The sequence below is a fragment of the Ursus arctos genome, unplaced genomic scaffold (assembly GCF_023065955.2).
Source record: "Ursus arctos isolate Adak ecotype North America unplaced genomic scaffold, UrsArc2.0 scaffold_15, whole genome shotgun sequence".
NCBI classification, from domain to species: domain Eukaryota; kingdom Metazoa; phylum Chordata; class Mammalia; order Carnivora; family Ursidae; genus Ursus; species Ursus arctos.
Genome location: NW_026622819.1, coordinates 2,189,882 through 2,208,188, shown reverse-complemented (window position 1 = coordinate 2,208,188; position 18,307 = coordinate 2,189,882).

Below are 18,307 nucleotides of genomic sequence, written 5' to 3'. Positions count from 1 at the left end.
TCCCATCCCGTGTTCACCTCTCCCCAGCGCCCTCTCTCTTCCTCCTCTCCTGTCTGCACAGCTCTGTCTGCGTCCGGCTCGGAGGAGTGTCGCCATTAACCATCGCTGCAGCCATCGGACGTGACGGGCACCATCGTGTCTCATGTGACAGGTGAAGAGGCTGAGGCACAGAGGGGCTCAGAATGTGTCCCGGTGAGGGACAGGGCCGGGATGTGGACTCAGGCCATCGGTCTGGGTCTGCCTGGAACCACAGCGAACCTGTGCCTCGTCTAGGATTGAAGCTCTCCCCGGGAACAAGGCACTCGCCCCCAGGCTGTGACCCGGGGTGTCCACCCTGTCCCCTCCTCCAGCCGCTCAGTAGGACCCAACAGAAAGGGTGCCCAGGGGGCCGAGAGTCTCACTGCAGTGAAGGGAAGGAAACCCTGCTCATTAGCAAGTGACAGGACCCAACAGGTGGTGGCCGGGCTGGCCGAGGACGCAGCTTAGAGGCCACTTGGGCATCGGACACCAGGGACTCTGGTAAGACAAGGTTCTGTGTCACAGCGTTTTCCTTCTTCTGGAGAGAGAAACGTGGGCATGTGCCTGCCGGAGAAATACGAAATCCTTTTCCTTTCCCCCAAAATTACACATGTGGAGTTGTCCCCAACCGAAAGGCTTGTGTCATGCTCAGGACACCCACTCGATGGTGCCAAGCCTGGCCCAGGGGCCATGTCACCCCCCGCTCTCAGGGGGCTAATGCTGTGCGGGGGAACAGGTGTGGGTGACATTCGGGAGAATCTGTTTTCCAATTCCCTGCCTTACACCAGTCCCAGCAGATAAGGACTCATGTCTGATGTCAGTTATTCGCTGACTGCCACTTCAGGGACCTTTTTCCAGGGCTGGTGCTTATCTCCACTTGGAGCCCTGTGAAGGGAGCCCTGCCTCACACTTCAGAGAAGAGGCCCCACAGGAGGTGCCCGGCGGGGCTGGAGATGGGGATGCACATCGCTCACCACCTCCCAAATCTGGACTGGACATGTCTTCCAAGGAGGGCAGGTATGTGGGGCAGGGTGGGCGGTGGGACCCTGCTAACCAGGCCCGGGTTCGGAGCGCGCACACTGGGTCTACCAGCAGAACCCAGCACACGCGACCGTCACACACACACACTGTCCAGCATGAAAGGCTGGAGTTGCCTCCCCTCGCTGGGTCCCGGATGGGCTGAGGGTTAATGTGACATGGGAGGTCTGCCTGGTGTATGTGGACAGAGACACCAGTCTGTCGACATTTAAGTGGCTTTTCCAGCCATTTGTCCAGTAGGGACAAGGGACAGCTCAGGCTGGATTTGAAGGCTCTATCAAACAACCTCTGGAAATTTTCACTTGAAGTCCTTAGGATTGGTGACCCTGCTGGCCTATCCAGCGCCCCCCACCCCCGGCAGGAGTACTGTGCCACAGGGAGGGCCTGAGTGACTTGGGGTGGGGACACAGAGGGACTGCGCCTGTCTTGCAGACCCCCACAGTTGGGGGTATCACGCGTCTCTGTCACGTCCTCCAGAACAAACTGGCACTTACAGAGTTTTCTTCAAGAAGGTTAAATGCATTTCCTGCAGAATCAGCTAAGAGACCTAGGAAAGGAAGATCAGCTTTCATGATTAAAACTATACTTTGTAGTTGAGAAAATGGCTCTTCTCAAGAACAACCAGAGCGAGTCCTTCACACGGTGATCCCGGCAGGCGCATCTGGCCCACACCTCCCAAACTTTGTTCCCCGATGCTGGTCCCACAGACACCAGGTGCTCTGTGAATGGAGCTCTCCCCTCAGATGACCTGGGACATGGGGCATGCTACACGTCCGTCCCAGAAACCCATGATGCCCACTGTGCCTGCACGCGGGAAGCCCTGGGCCAAGGAGGAGTTTGATTCGATGAAGCGAGTTTTACCCCAGATTTCCATTTCTCGTGGAAGACCTGAAAACATGGACTGATTGAAGGAAGACCCAGATGACGAGGTAGTCAGGAACGCGCTCAGAGCTCCCAGCTCTGGACGGTGCTTGCGTCTGCACCGAGGATCACAGCGCCCATCATTCCGCACCATCTCCATGAAGGGCTGGCGGCTCCGCTGGCATCGATCAGCAGAGAGCTGGCGACTCGGGCCACAGGCCCTGACATCCTCCAGCAACGCAACACAACGTGGGGCGTTTGGGTCATTCTCTTTGACTCGCCTGTGGACCAAGCATGCCACTTGTATTTTTCAGTGTCCCCAAGAGGTCTCTGTCACCACGTCGCCTGTGTATCTGAAATGACAGAGGTAGATCTGACAGCAAACACAATGACAAAATCTCTGGGAGAAGAACTGAACCAAATATCCACCCACAGGAGAACGGACAGCCTGGCCATCCACACACCATGAATCCCAAGTTTGCAAAGAAAGAACAGACACTCTGCTTCGGGGCGGGGGGGGCAGTCAGACGCAGTGGGGCACACTCCATCGGCCCCCTGCTTGGAGCTTTGGAGCAGGTGCCAGTGGGTTCCAGTGACGGAAGTCAGGGCGTGCGTGCCTCTGAGGTGGCAAAATGCCCAGGCGGAGCAAGGGCCCCTCACTCTCTCCCCCCACGGGTGTCTCCTGGGTGGCACTGGGGTCCCACACGGAGATGTGGGCTCAACATCCCAAAGGAAACATCGCCTGCCCCAGCCCCGTCCCTATCTACCCCCCAAGCTATCTGGGAGTGGAAATAGTGAATGGAAGGCCCCAGTAAAGATTATCTCAACCCTGGCATGGCTGTCGTCCCAGCCCCGGCCTGCTCACCCAGGAGCCCCAGGCTAAGAGACCACAGAATCCCCCGGTAAGACATTGGGCACAAGTTGGCAAGGATCTGTTTCCATAGTGATTTGCTACACCCCCCACTTTATGCAGTATTTAGGGGCTTCTTACTGTCATATGACTCAAACTGAAGAATGCAGGGAGCAGACACTGAGGCTCTGGTGGTGCGGACGTGACCTGCAGCGGGGAGCTGGGAACTTGCATGCCTCAGTCTGTGAGCACAGCCCTCGGCCATCAGGGTGCAGGGTGGGACGGCCGAATAAGGGAGGTCAGCGAGGACCCTCCGGAGGGACCGCGGCTCCCCCGGCACCGGGAGCTCTGACCTGGCTCCACAGCTGCAGGTGTTCAGCCCTCCGAGATAAATCCAGATTCCCTGTGTGCATTCACTTCACCGGGGGCTCCCTTGGGAAGCCTGACTTCTTCCACGTCTACACTGTTCCATCTTCAAAGTATCTCCGTAGAATCTCCCTTGTTCCTCGCTCTCTAACCCTAAATAAGGAACCATTTTACTCACAAGCCCTTGGAGGCTGCTGGCTTAGGAAGGCGTGGGTGCGCCTGGCACTAGTGTGAGGAAGGCCACTGAGTCACGAGCAAACTCAGCGGTGGGTTCACCGCACCAGCGCGGCTTCTTCGAGGGCACGGGGAGGCCAGGCATCGTTTTTGGAAGGGAAGGCCCCAGCTGTCCGGTGCAGTCCCTGGAACTCAGCGCTCTGTGTTACCCTGGCGCACGGGCGTCGGCCAGCGGAGGCTGTCCTGGGAGGGGGTGGCCAGCGCGTGCGGGCGGGGGCTCAGGTGTAGGGCTGGCGCTCCCCTCGCCCGATCAGCGGGGCCCTCCAGAGGCTCCGGCTCTCACACCCGCCGCTCAGGTGGGAGCTCACTGAGCTGGGCTTAAAGACGTGCCCTTTGCTTTCTCGAGTGTGGAAAATCACCGCACCCCTGGTCATTTGCTCCTAGCGGTGGCCCAGCAGCTGTCTAAATTCACAAGGTCACTCCTGGCCCCGCCTAAGCCCAACTTTTTAGGGGCCCTGGGGTCAGGTTTCAAACAAGTGCACATTCCTTCCCTAACCCAAAGCAGCCCTCAGGCACAGCACACTTTAAAGATGGATGTCCTTACTTCTCACGCAGGGGACTTCAAAGGGCGCCGTGGCTGCTGGCCTCCGGTGCTCAGGCCGCCTCTCCTCCCTAGGGTTGTGCTCCTGCTTATCGAGCGGGCTGTCTGGAGGGGCCAAACACCGCCCTGACCTCCCTCACCTTTCTCTTGCACTTGTTAAAAGTAATTAGTGTTTGCACCCATGTCTGAACTTTGATTTGTTTCCAGGATGGAGATGTTGATACTCCTTCTGATGGCCCATAAATCACACGTTATTAAGTTACCTCCCATTACACTGTTTTAAAGTGTTGGGAACTCCTGGTTTTAATCGGGGGAGGGGGTGGGTTCATAGTGACTCAGGCAAGCTTGGGGTCCAGGAGCCACAGCCAGACGGCCGCACACAAAACCTCACCCCCTCCTCCTCACACCTCCCTCCGGCCGCTGGCTCTGCTTCAGTCATCAAAGGGAGGGCTACAGCAGTGATGAATTTAGGGGTATGGGTGTGAGTCATGGATGTGAGCGCCCCCGAGCTGCACAATATCTCCTAGAGGAAGCATCCTTGTCATGACTCCTATTTCACAGAGGAGGAAACTGAGTCAGGAGAAGCTGGGTGCTTTGCCACCACCGCCCCTTCCCAGGAACTGGTAGACATGGCCGTGGACCCCAATCCTCTACCCTGCAGCCAGTGAATGACTGCTTACTGCCTCTCTCCAGTTCAGGGACAAGCGAGGCTTTCCTCAGTGGCACGCCTGATACAGCTGCTCATTACAGTGGACAGCAACCCCCATGCCCTTGGGATCCAGCCTGCTTGAATCCTGGTCCCTGGGGATGGTCCACTGCCCAGCAGGGTCCCTGCAGAGAACAACCACAGGGTAGCTCCCAGCTGCACCAACCGACTGATGGCTTAGAAATGGACCAGGAACCAATCAGAACGTGTGGGTAGAAGGAAACTTCACCCAGGTTCCTGGGGTGGGGGCTCCCACTGCTTCTCAGACTTTGAACCAGGGTCGGTGATTTTGCGCCATCTTCCAAAACCCTGGAGCTGAGGTAAGGGAGACACAGCACGCACTGAGGTAGGAAAGCTGAGCCCCACATCTTGACAGCGCTGCTGGGAGAATAACCACGTGGGCTGGAAGCCAGGCCTACCGTGAGCTCGTCAGCTCATTTCTGCCTAAGCCAAATGGTTTAGGGTTTTGTCCAGTTGGCATGTTAATTCGCTCAGTAGCTTCACAAAGACAGACATGAAAATCTACCTTGGGTTCAAACTTATCTTTATCATATGACTGAGCCCACGTTTATCCTGAGTATTAAGTATTTTTTCTAGTGACTTGAGATCTATTGTGTGTTGCCTCTGAGGAGTTCACTGATATTTTTTTGTTGAATCACATGTATGAACTGGGTCAGATCAAGAAAATAATGTTAGTTCTTTCTGGAAATAGTTTATTAAGGTAGTTATCGACACTGATGGTAAGCATTGTGATTATTTCATCAAAGAAACATGGATGAAAATCGTAAGACTGGCTGGCATGGTTGGCTGTGGATACAGTTTTATTTCTGCCTAGACACATCAAGGTCAGTACTTTGTGGCTCCACAGAGAAATGTTTTTACGAGGGTGCCCGTAGAGGCCAGGAGACGAGGAAGGAGGCCGTCACAGAGCAGGAGACAGGTGTCACAGCCAGAATTTGGGGCAGCGTTGCTGGAGACGGAAAGACACGGACCCACAGACACGCTTTATTTGCAGGCACAGCTCTTAGATCATGCAAATGTTATTTGAAGATTATTTTCACAACTTATTCCTACAGCTAGGTGGCATATTCACATAGACGTGTCTGCCTTATCCTGTACTCCAGACACGAGGTTTATTTAAAATTACCGTTGCATAAATGCCAGCTATTCTTTTCAAACATGGAGAGAAGTACAGACTCTCGGAGTTAAAATCTGTCTAACAGAAAGGGATTTAAACCATATTTAAATAAGCCTGCCCATATGCATAATTAGAATTCTGGTATGATTTTGAATGTTATTACTAAAAACAACATGCCTAATCCACTGCCCTCCTCTGCAGTTTCGATATACTCTGTATTGCCCAAGGAAGAACAGAGTGGTGGGTGAAGTCATTCTCAGTAACTCAATCCCTCTCAACGGTTTATACTGAAGTGGCTGGGTCTTTTTTCAGGGATTTACCTTAATGATATCATTCCTGAGGAGTCTGGTTTAGATCAAACCAGGTTAAAGATCATGACTGTCAAAAGATGATGTCATTAGATCTGATTACTAATAAAGTCAGGGTCATGATGAGTACAGAAGCCATTTGGAATTCAGTCTCTGTTTACCTTAAAACCTGCTCCAAAACTTAAAACCCCAAATGATGTACAGACAATGAGAACCGATAGAAACATTTGAGACCGCTGGCATTACCTTTATAGAACCCACTTTGCAAGGATTTATCATTTTCTCTGTGTTTTTCATCACCAACTTAAATGATTCAGAAGCAGCTTTGTTTATTTCTGTTACTAATGTATTCAGTAATAACTTACATTTTGCTGTATAAGATACTCCATCTAAAAGAATGTAAAACAAATTTGGAGCTGATAACATGGAAGCGTGCTGGTCTTTCATCACTGACTGGTAATTTCGAAAAGCCAGACTTCTTTGTTACACATGGCTATGTGACAAGCCACATGAAGAAAGATTTTCTTAGAGCTGACTGTCTCTACATCAACGTCAGTTCCTATTGGAAGCCAAGATGGAAATTAAGGTTCCAACCTTTCCATAGAGCCAAGTGTAGTGGGCTGAATGATGGGGATCCCAGAGATCCCACATCTGAATCCCCAAACCTGTGAGTATCACCTCCTATGGCTAAAGGTGTGATTAAGGTAAGGATTTTGAGATGAGGAGCTTGTCCTGGATTATCTGGTTGGGCTCTCAATCTGGTCTCAAGTGTTTTGATAAGAGAAAGGCAGACAAGACAGACACAACCAGGAGGAAACCCCTATGAAGATGGAGCAGAGAAGAACACGGCGACAAGCCCAGGAACACCTGTAGCCAGCAGAAGCTGGAGGAAGCAGGAATGGGTCCTCCCCCAGCCTCCAGAGGGAGAGCACACCTGCATGCACCTGGATTCCCGACATCCAAACTCCAGAATTGAGAAAGAATCCATTTATGTTGTTTGAAGCCCCCTAGTTTGTGGGAATACCAGGGATACCTAGTCCACCAAGAACTTGATGCTGTGTTCTACTGGAGTTTCTTGAAGGTTGCAACACCTCATTTGTTCACTGAGCACATGTTCATTGAGCACATTCTCTCTGTTAGAAACTGTTCGGGGTTTCAAGGGCACCACCGTGATGGGAGCAGATACAAAGTGCTGCCCTCAAGAAGTCTACATTCTGGTGTGAGGAGACAGACCCGTCACAAATGAATTAGCTCCGCCCAGTGTTCCGAACCTGCCCAGACAAAAAGGCAATGTGAATTCAGCATCCCCTCCGGCACCTTCGCCTCTATCCTTCATTATTAGAAAGGAAAGAATTTCTAACATTTGTGAAACACAATGGGTCAGAGCAATTTCCATTTTAAAAATACCAGGAGTGGGGGCGTCTGGGTGGCACAGCGGTTAAGCGTCTGCCTTCGGCTCAGGGCGTGATCCCGGCATTGTGGGATCGAGCCCCACATCAGGCTCCTCTGCTATGAGCCTGCTTCTTCCTCTCCCACTCCCCCTGCTTGTGTTCCCTCTCTCGCTGGCTGTCTCTATCTCTGTCAAATAAATAAATAAAATCTTTTAAAAAAAAAATACCAGGAGTGAAAAGGAGAGCTGGCTTTTGAAAAATAGTTTGGACCAGTGTTTGCTGGAGTGTTCGAAGGGACTCCAGACCCTCAGGAGACAGCAAAACAAAACCATTCTATTGTGAAACCTCTCCAGGAAGGATCTCCTTTTATAGGACGCGTACGGAAGTTCTCAATGCACGTTGCACGCTGAGGCGTCTGTGAATTCCAGCAGTACAACTATTTGTTCAAGTGTGTTTCATCCAGAGACACCCCCCCCCCCAAGGTTGACCAAGGACCTCATTTCAGTGCCAAATGCCAAGCCACTGTATGCGGTGCTCAGTGGAGAACACTCAGGACATGAGACCGGAGTGTGCAAACTATGGCCTGTGAGCCAACCCCAGCCAGTTGCCTGACTTGTTACAGCCTGCAATTTAAGAATGGCTTTTACATTTTTATATGTCATGTTAGCACCTGCATAATAGACTCGATTTTTCCTCTTGGTCCACAAAGACTAAAACACTTACTATTTGGCCCTTTAAGATAAAGGATCACTAACCTCTAGATTAGGCTGAGGAGGAAGACAAGGTCACCTGTGTCGCACAGAGAGGGCCTCTCTCTCCGAAGGACAGGATGTCACTCCATGACTCAATCTCTCCCACCAGGATTCATCTTTCACTACATACTTCCTTTCATTCGTGATGTCTTCATCGTACTAGGATGTCTTCTCTTTTATGAAACTTGTCTATAGCTGTTTGTGTGACACTCAATAAAAGAATATGAAAGGGCTCATGTCCCAAAACTTCCTGTAAGTTTTAAACAGGTAAAGTATCAACCAATGTGATCTATCATTTACAGAACACTGCACCCATTCTTCTACTCACTGAGACTACACTTTCTTCTCAAGCCACATGAAGCATTTGGCTGGATAGAGTCTACGTGAAGTAGAGATGATACAAAATATGTTTTTTGACAAGAGTGGCACTGGCATAGAAATCAATACCAATAAGATTTCTAGAAAATGCCTGAGTATTTGAAAATTAAATTGAAAAAAGAAAAGCTTAAACGACCCTTGAATCAAAGAAGAAATTACAAGAGGAATTGAAAATACTTTGATTGATTAATAATGAAATATTAACATATTCAAATTTGGGGGAATGCAGCTAAGTCAGTCATGACAGGAACATTGATAGCCTGTATTTGAATGGAGGAAGCTGTGGAATCAATGTCTTCTACTTCCATCTTAGATAGGTAAGGAAAAGGAAAAAAGAACACCTTAAACCTTAAATAGAAAGAGGGGTAGGGGCACCTGGGTGTCTCAGTCATTAAGCGTCTGCCTTTGGCTCAGGGCGTGATCCCAGGGTCCTGGGATCCAGCCCCGCACCCGGCTCCCTGCTCAGCGGGAAGTCTGCTTCTCCCTCTCCCACTCCCTCTGCCTGTGTTCCCTCTCTCTCTGTCTCTCTCTCTCTCTGTCAAATAAATAAATAAAATCTTAAAAAAGAAAAGAAAGAGAGGTAATATTACAAATAAAAGTGGAAATCAATGAAATAAAAATAAAGAAACAGACAAGCAGTAACACAATGGAGAAACTCAACAAAGCCAGAAGTTATTTCTTCAGAAATATAAATAACACTAACAAGCTTCTAGCAAGACTGGCCAAAGGAAAAAAGAGAGAAAACACAAATTACTAACAACAGAAATGAGAGAGGTGACTTCATGGAAATTGTACAGATAAAATGATCATGAGGGGTATATAACAACAGCTTTATGCAATAAACAATTTAAATGAAATTGATTTAAAAAAAACACTCAAGAAGCAATTGGAAATCTAAATAGCTTTATACTCATTCAATAAACCACATTCATAATTGAAAACTTGCCGTGGAGAAAACTTCAGGCCCAGAAAGCTTTGTTGGTTGTGATTCCATCAAACATTTAAGGGAGAAATCACTCCACTCCTAAACAAATTTTTTCAGAACATAGAGGAGGAGGGGATACTTTCTAACTCATTTTACAAGGCCACTAGTATCCTGATAACAAAACCAGAAAATTAAGTTCCGATGTTTCTCTTAAACACAGACACATAAATTATCAAAAAAAAAAAAAAATACCCAAAACTGAATTCAGCAATATATGCAAAGAACAATATATCTTGGTCAAACTGGGTTCATCTTCAAGATGCAAGATTGGTTTATTATACCAAAATTAATCAATTTAATCTACCACATTAACAGTCTAAAGGAGAAAAATGTTATATAATCATGTGAAAACCTGTAGAAAAATATTTGCCAAAATGCAAAGCTTCTACAATAAAGATGGCTCAGTTGGTTAAGCGTCTGCCTTTGGCTGAGGTTATGATCTCAGGGTCCTGGTATTGAGCCCCTCATAGGGCTTCCACTCAGTGGGGAGTCTGCTTCTCCCTCTCCCTCAGCTTGTGCTCACTCCCTCTCTGTAAATAAATTCATTAAATCTTTTTTTAAAAAGGCAATAATAGAATCAGAAAAGACCTGTATCTAGTTATATAAGGAACTCCTGCAGCTCAATAGAAAGAGAAGACCAACAACCCAACAGAAATACACAGACGCCCGGAACAGGAGGGTCGGAAAGAACACACAAATATAGCAAATGAAAAAGGGCTTAACATCACCCTCAAGGAAATGCAAACTGAAACCATCATGAGATACAACTATACATACACTAGAAAGGCTAAAATTTAAAAACTTTCAAACACCAAATGTTGAAGAATGTATGGAACAAGCAGAACTCTTATTTATTGGTGTTCGGACTATGAAATGTTAAAACGTCTTTTAGAAACTTTGTGGTAGTTTCTTAAATTTTAATCATGTATCTGTCCTATGATCCAGCAGTGCTATTTCTTTTTTGTTTTGTTTTGTTTTTAAGATTTATTTATTTATTTGTTTGTTTGTTTATTTATTTTAGAGAGAAAGCACACGTGAGCGTGGGGTGGGGGGAGGCGCAGAGGGAAAGGGAGAGAGAGAGAATCTTAAGCAGACTCCCTGAGCAGGGAGCCTAATGTGGGGCTCGAACTCACGACACTGAAATCATGACCTAAGCCAAAACCAAGTGTCTGACACTCAACCGGTTGAGCCGCCCAGGCCCCCCTCCAGCAGTTCTACTTCCAAGGACTCATCTCGGTTGAATGAAATTATACCTACAAAAAGTCTTGTGCAAGAGTGTCCATGGCTATGTTATCTATAACAATCAAAGTCAGGATGAACACTTCCTGGAGGATGGTCACATCACCTGTGGCATGTGCGTACAACAGAAGATAGTTCAGAGTCAGAAGGAACACAATACTGATCCATGCAACAGCACAGAGGAACATCAAACCACCAGTCCAAGGAAAGAAACCGAACTTAGAAAGGTCAGTACTCCGTGACTCCACCTACATGAAATTCTCTAGAATAAGCAAAATTAACATATGGTGGTAGAAGTTAGTGATTGTTTCCAGGGGAAAGGACAGTGACCAGGAAGGGGCAGGGAAGGACTTCCTGGGGTGATGGATAGGTTCTGTGTCTTGAAATACATTTACAAAAACCGACTAAATGATGCATTTAAAGTTGAACATTTCACTGTGTACATATCATATGACAAAATTACACTCACACGCACACACGCGCACACACTAGCCTAGCATGGTTACAGTTCCACACCAGGCATTACCCTAGTATGCAGTGATGGTCTGGATCAGGTATTGTCTTGTATGGAGCGATGATCTGGGTCCGGCACCATTCTATTGTTATGTACATTACATTACATTACGTTACATTATATATGTCAGCCTATCAGTGGTAAAGTGAAGTGTCTACAGTCAAGAGTATTTTTAAACAGTTTAAAACTCCTTTAATGTTTCATAAATGCAACCAGGCCAGACACTAGCCTGGTGCACAGTGATGGCTCCAGATAAGGGACTAGCCTGGTGCACAGTGATGGTTTTGCATTGAGCCCCAGTATGACTGTGGACTTTGGGGTAAGGGTCAGGAAAACACATGCTAGCACTGGGAAACAAGCAGAGAGTTTCCCTCCAATGGAAGAGAACCAGGGCTCAGACAGGCCCACCTGCCATCTTTCTCCATGGCTGCCACCTCATCTGGGAAACCCCATTTGCCTCTATTTAATGTGAATAATCTTATTGACCCTCCCCAGACTTCATTAAGCCACATGCTACGTTATGAGGTTATTTTTAAATACTTTAAAACTCTATTTCTGTTCTAATAATGGTATCTTTTATTATAACCACAGAAAAAGATGCATTCCAGCTTTATGTAATTAAATGACAGCATATTTTGGAATATTTGGAGCAAAATGTTTAATGTGTTAAGCACTCTCATGCAAGAGTTAATAAAAAATTGTTGTTGTTTTTTTAATGAAAGCTTCCTTTCCATGTGCTATGCATTCCCCATCCCCAAGGACAATAGCCTACTTAGAAAAAGCTATTTAATTCAAATAAAGAAAGGATATGATGTTGCCAGTGAGAGCAAATAAAGATGGAATAAGGTATATTACCAAGGAAATGTTTGCATAACACACTGAAATTAATATACCATGTGCAGTAGTTGACACAGTTCATTCTAGAACAGATAAATCATTCATAGGAAAAACAAACACCAACTAAAAAGAAATAGATCACCAGTTGAGCCATATACATCATAACCTGTTGACACAACATGAATTTTCTGCTGAATCAGACACTTAATCTGCTAAATCAGAGTGAACGCCCACTGAGCCGGGCATGTCACCCAGTCGGGCACATTACCATGCACGCACTCATGCAGCTTATGTGAATTTCTAGCAAATTAGGAATACACAATACAGCAGAGCTCATATTTACTGAGCCACGGTCATTAAGAAGTGACACTGCTGGCCAGTAAAATGTCTACATCAACTATGACTTCCCTTTAACTCAGTTCACATGGTCTTTCTAAAACCACTTGAATACGGGCAGGCGAACATTAAGGTTGTCCCGTGAGCCGGGTCCGGGTGGGGATGCCCCGCCCCGTGAGTGTGGGCAGGACCTGTGACTCACTTCTAACCAGCAGAATACGGTGAGGGGTGTCGCTGTCGGCAGCACCGCTCTGTGTGAGACTCCAGCACGCTAGCAGCCTCTCTCTGGAGCCGTTGCCTCCCTGTTACTGTCTTAGAAGAAGCAAGCTGCTGCCAATCCTTGCTCTAAATGATGCTTGAGGTTTAATTTATGGAGGTATGGCCAGCTGATGGTGTGGAGGGGCTGATGCCATTAAAAGAAGACTTTCACTACTTAGATTCTCAGTGGGAAGAGGGCCGGCCGTGTTAGACCACACGGGGCTGCAGAAAGCTCAGGCATGGGGACAGGTTCAGGCCAGAGCCTTCTTGGGTCTCCCAACCAAGAGATGAGCAGCTTAGGCTAGTGTGAATAATTCTGGTGTGCTTGGTGCTGGTGTTTTCCTTTGCCAGGTACCTGCCCCTGGTTGAGTTAGGACAGGGAAACACTAGCCTGTGGTACGAGAGTCAGGTAAGGATGTGGCTGGGGCTACAGGCTCGGATTGGTTGGTTTGCACATGAAAGGTGTGCTACTGGACAAATTATTATCTCCAGGTATCAGCCTTGGCAGAGGCAGTCCCTGCCTAGGCCTGGAAGGCCCCAGAGTATCAAGAATATAGAAAATATTGTTACAGGGGGGCCTGGGTGGCTCAGTCAGTTAAATGTCCGACTCTTGGTTCAGCTCAGGTCCTGATCTCAGCTTGATTGTGGGATTGAGCCCCATGTCACACTCCGTGCTCAGCCCAGAGTCCACTGGAGATTCTCCCTCTCTCTCCCTCTGCCCCACCTGCTTGTGCTCTCTCTCTCGCTCTCAAATAAAATAAATAAATCCAAAAAAAAAAAAAAAGAAAGAAAGAAAATATAATTAACATTGTTGGCCCTGTGCTGACTAGATGCCCAGGGGACAAATGCATTTCAAGAAAACACAGGACAATCCTATAGCTTCAAGGAAATGAATTATACCAACAGGTTGGGGAGTTTGGGAGCAGATCTTCCCCTGTCGATCCTCTGATGGGAACCCATCTTGGGTGATGCATTAGTGGGGGACCCTGAGCAGAAGACCCCGCTAAGTCATGCCCTGACTCCCGATCCCCAGAAACTGAGGGATAATCAGCATATTATTTAAAGCTGCTGAGTTTGTGGTGAGTCATTTAGCAGCAACACAAAAATGAATCACTGGTCAAAATAACCACAGGACAGAAATTATCCTGAAATATTTAGTTTAAAGGTATTAAAAAATTTGAACTTTCTTGTCATTGATGGCTTGGGGTAATCTGATTCAGAAACCCAGGGAGTAAATTTTTTCAAGTGTTTTAAACATGGATGCACTAGAGATTAAGAACGTCAAGACCAAGGCTTGGTCTGGAGTGGGAGGGGTCAGACTGGGAAGGGCTGTCAGCTGGGTGCAGAGACGCCCCACAGCAGGGTCAAGGCAAAGGGGTCAGTCCCAGCAAACGTGGTGAGGAGTCAGGGCGATCGCTTTGCAGGCAGGCTGCAGGCACAGAGGACGCGGTCCTGGACCAGTCTCACCGTACTTCAGAGGTAGACCCAAGTCCTGGAGACAACCGGTGAGGTGTGCAACAGAGAGCCTGACATGAGAATCCACACTGAGACCCGCACATTGGAGAGGGTCTCAGACTAACAAGAACCCAGTTACAGAAACCGAGGTACAAGTTCGGGGAGAATGGAGCCTCTGCCTCTGCGAGCAACCTTCTTCTCTTTGCCTCAGTTTCCAGCTCTGTGAAGTGGGGCCATGGCATCACCTCTCAGTGAGGTGAGCTGTTTGCCGTCACCCTCCCTCAAGACACGAAAGACCTGGAAGTCAGCAACGTGATAGTCTGGGGTTGATCGTTCAACAAGGGGAGGATCTTGAAGAGCAAATGTCTTGATAAGCCTTGATAAGTAAGCTATTTTAATTGGTTAATGGTCTTATCTTCCAGGAGCAAGTATTTTGTAGACTAAACAGCTGAGTGATTTATGTCTGGTCCCAGTATTCGCACAGAAAAAGGAAATGGTGCAGCTCCTGGAGGGAAGAGCATGTTCTCAGAGGGTTAAATCAAATAACGTGAAACAAACTCTGAGCTTAATTCCTTGTACACAGTAGGTGCTCAATAAATGTAGTTGTCCACATCATTAGCAATAAGGCTGACTGGGTGTGGCTCATTGTGACCCTAAGTCTAGTGGACCTTTTAATTCGTTGCACTGGGGAGGGTTTGTGGCTGAGTCTGGGGAGTGCGGGAGGGGCTGAAACGCCATCATCAGGACTTCGTGTCCATAAATAAAGAATTCTGGCTTCACTTCTGCAAATGGGATAGATTTCTTAGTTCTCATCATAATTATTGTGTCTTCTGACCCCAGAAATAAGAGTTAGCATGTTGTGTGTTCATCATCCCTTACAAACCCCAAGCCCTTCCCTGACTGGGGGCAAGGCTCCATTCTCGACTCTCCGGGAGCTCCCCTCCTTGCAGCTTGCACGCCGCCTGCAGCTGGCTCCAGGGACGTTGGCCCTCGGCTGCTATGCTTCTCAGCTGGGAAATGATGGATGTCATCCCACAAGCATGCCAACAGAACTCTCAGGCCAACGGGCCCTCCTCCAAAAAGGAATGGCATTCGTAGAGCAGAGATCAGCTTTTTATGTGGATCATGTTTAATAAAATAATAGTTGAGATGCACTTAGGGCCTCTCATCAACAAAGAATCATCTCAGTGACATTTGTAATTGATTTATGCAATGTCTTCTAAAGGTAGACAAGACGTGTTACAATAGACCAGGTCGTTAAATACATATAGCAGGATATAAATCTAGATTTGGGGTGAGTGAGTGGGTGGGTACGTGTGTCCGAGTGCACGTGAGTGTGTGGGTCCACGTAGCAGCCTTTATCCTGAAAAAGATCCAGGGAATTTGTGCAGGTATGAATACATGTGTATTTTAGACAGATTCTATAAACCGGCCAACATTTGTCGAGCCAGGTGTATACATAACCTTTATATGCCATTTATATTAGTAACAAGTTACCACAAACTTCGTACCTTAAAGCAACACACACTGCCTCTCCCCACAAGTCTGCAGGTCAGAGAGCCACGTGGGCTCGGCGGTTTCTCTGCTTGAGGTTGTGCAGGCTGGGACGTGGGTGCGGGCAATGCTGGCCCTGAAGAGTCCATTCCCCTGCCCTCTGGGCATTGGCAGTGACCAGTTCTCATGCTTCTAGAGCTGAAGTCCTGGTTGCTCCTAGTTGTCAGGGAGAGTCACCTTCAGCACCTGCCCCTCACTGGCATTTCTTGTCCATGTCCTCTGCCTTTAGGCCAAACAGTGCGTCAGGCCCATGTCAGGCTTCTGCCCTCTCGCTTCTCCTCCACCACAGCTCTGTGACACCAGCCAGAGAACGTTCTCTCCTTTTGGGGCTTGCAATGGGTTGAATTGTGTCTCATCTTCAGCAAAAGTTGTTGAACCCAGTACCTGTGGATGGGACCTTCTGTGAAAATAGGGCTTTTGCAGATGATCGAGTTAAGATGAGGTCATAGGGTGGTCTCCGATTCAATATGACCAGAGTCCTTACCAAAAGAGGGCGTTGGGACAGAGGGACATACACACACAAGCAGAATGCCATGTGGACGTGAAGGCAGAGATCGGGGCAGGGCCTCCACAAGCCGAAGAACGCCAAGGATGGCCAGCGGCCGCCAGAAGCTGGATAGAAGCCTGCAAGAGGGGCTCCCTCGAGCCTCAGAGGATCCAGCCCGTGGACCCCTTGATCTCCGACTCGCAGCCTCCAGAGCTGCGAGAAGATGCAGTTCTGTCGTTAAAGCCACCCAGATGGTTGTGCTTTGTTATGGCAGCTTTAGGGCCTACACTGGGCCCCTGAAAAATCCAGGACAATCCCCTTGTGTCATCCAAATTTCCAATTCGATGAGTCACCAGCAAGTATTTCATCAAGTCTTCCCTTTCCCTACGTCTCCTGTTCCTAGAACAGATCTCAACAGCCCAGCTTACTCCAAGCCTCCAGAACTTTTCACCAGCAGCATTTATGAGCCTATCATCTCTTTTCAGATCTCATTGTAGGTCCCTGGGATTAGAATGCTCAAGCCTGACCACCACATAGGACCTAGCTGCATTCCATCCTCAACAAGGTCCACCGCTGGAAACCCAGCTGAGTACCAGTACCAACCATGTTTCCAGTACAATATGACATTGATTTTTTAAATGCATTTATGATTTAAAATAGTTTGTGGGGCACCTGGGTGTCAGCTGGGTAAGCCGTCCAATTCTTGGTTTCGGCTCAGGTCATGATCTCAGGGTCCCGGGATCAGCCCCGTGTCAGGATCCCTACACATCAGGGAGTCTGCTTCTCTCTCTTTTCCTCTCTCTCTCTGCCCCTCCCTCTGCTTGCTCTCTCTCTCTCTCAAATAAATAAATAAATCTTTAAAAAAATAGTTTATTTGCAATGACATGATCAGATATTCCATGCACATTAAAGGGTATGTATTTTGCTCACAGGATCCAGTCAATTTTGATTTATTCAATGTGTGGGCTCCTCGCGAAGTTGTCTAACGCCACCCCATGTACACAAGGAGGTGACAATACCAGCTCCTCCTCCTCCCCCTCCAGGATGCTCTGTGCTGAGTGACACCACGTGTGTCTCTGTGGCTCGTTTTCAAGTTTTTGGAACAGTCACTGCATAAATGCCAAGCTCTGTATTATGATGAGTTAATCCAATTTCTTGGAAATGCCCAAGTTCTTCATTGTGTTGGCAGGTCTTTATTCCTAGATTAGCTAGGTCTGCCACAAGTGGATTTATCCCTCTAATTGCTGCCATGTAGGTGGAGCGCCGTCAAGGGGCTGCAGTGCTCCGTCCTTGCCTGAGATGCTGTCTCCACGGCAAGTCGCTTGCTGTCCGCTGTGTGTTAGACTCTTCACATGTGAAGAGAGACTATGACTCACAGGACGTGAGTAAAGGAGTTTCTAATGTGAGGCTTGCTCACAGCATGGCTTGCTGCCTCCGTTTCTGGGAGGTTTGCATTCGAGAACAAGACGAACTTCCGCAGCCGGACAAGGAGGCTGACGGTAGCTGAGCTGTGGCCGAACCCCAAGCATTGGGCAGGTGCTTCAGGAGAGGGCCCAGCAATCCAGAGCCTCTTTAGAGGGCATGGACCAGGGTTCTGGTGCTGCATCCCACCCACATGACAACCGGGGCTGCACCTGGGTGTTTAGCCTGGAGAAGGGAATCTAAGAAGGCTGAGGCTGACTGCCTTCAACTGCTCAGATGTCTGCTTCATGTCCCTCATGTGGGACAGTTTCCTTTATATTGAGCTAAAATCAACTATTCACAGCTATTCAAATTGGGCTGAGCTGCCTCATGGCATCAATGGAGAGCCTGGAGGACCCTTCTTGGAAATCAGGTGTGAACGGTCGAAATTCAACCTGGAGTCAAGGCTTTTCCAGCTAGAGTTACCAAACTGAGTTTGTCCTGTATCTATGGACACTTCAATTGCTCAGATATGTGCAGTTAAGACTACTTTTAAGACTAAGTAGCCACGTGATGTATTCATCTCAGCATAAAGCACAGTGTGTCTTCCAAGGTGTCCAATCTGGCCTGGACAAGAAGACCATGTATGTACTAAGAGAG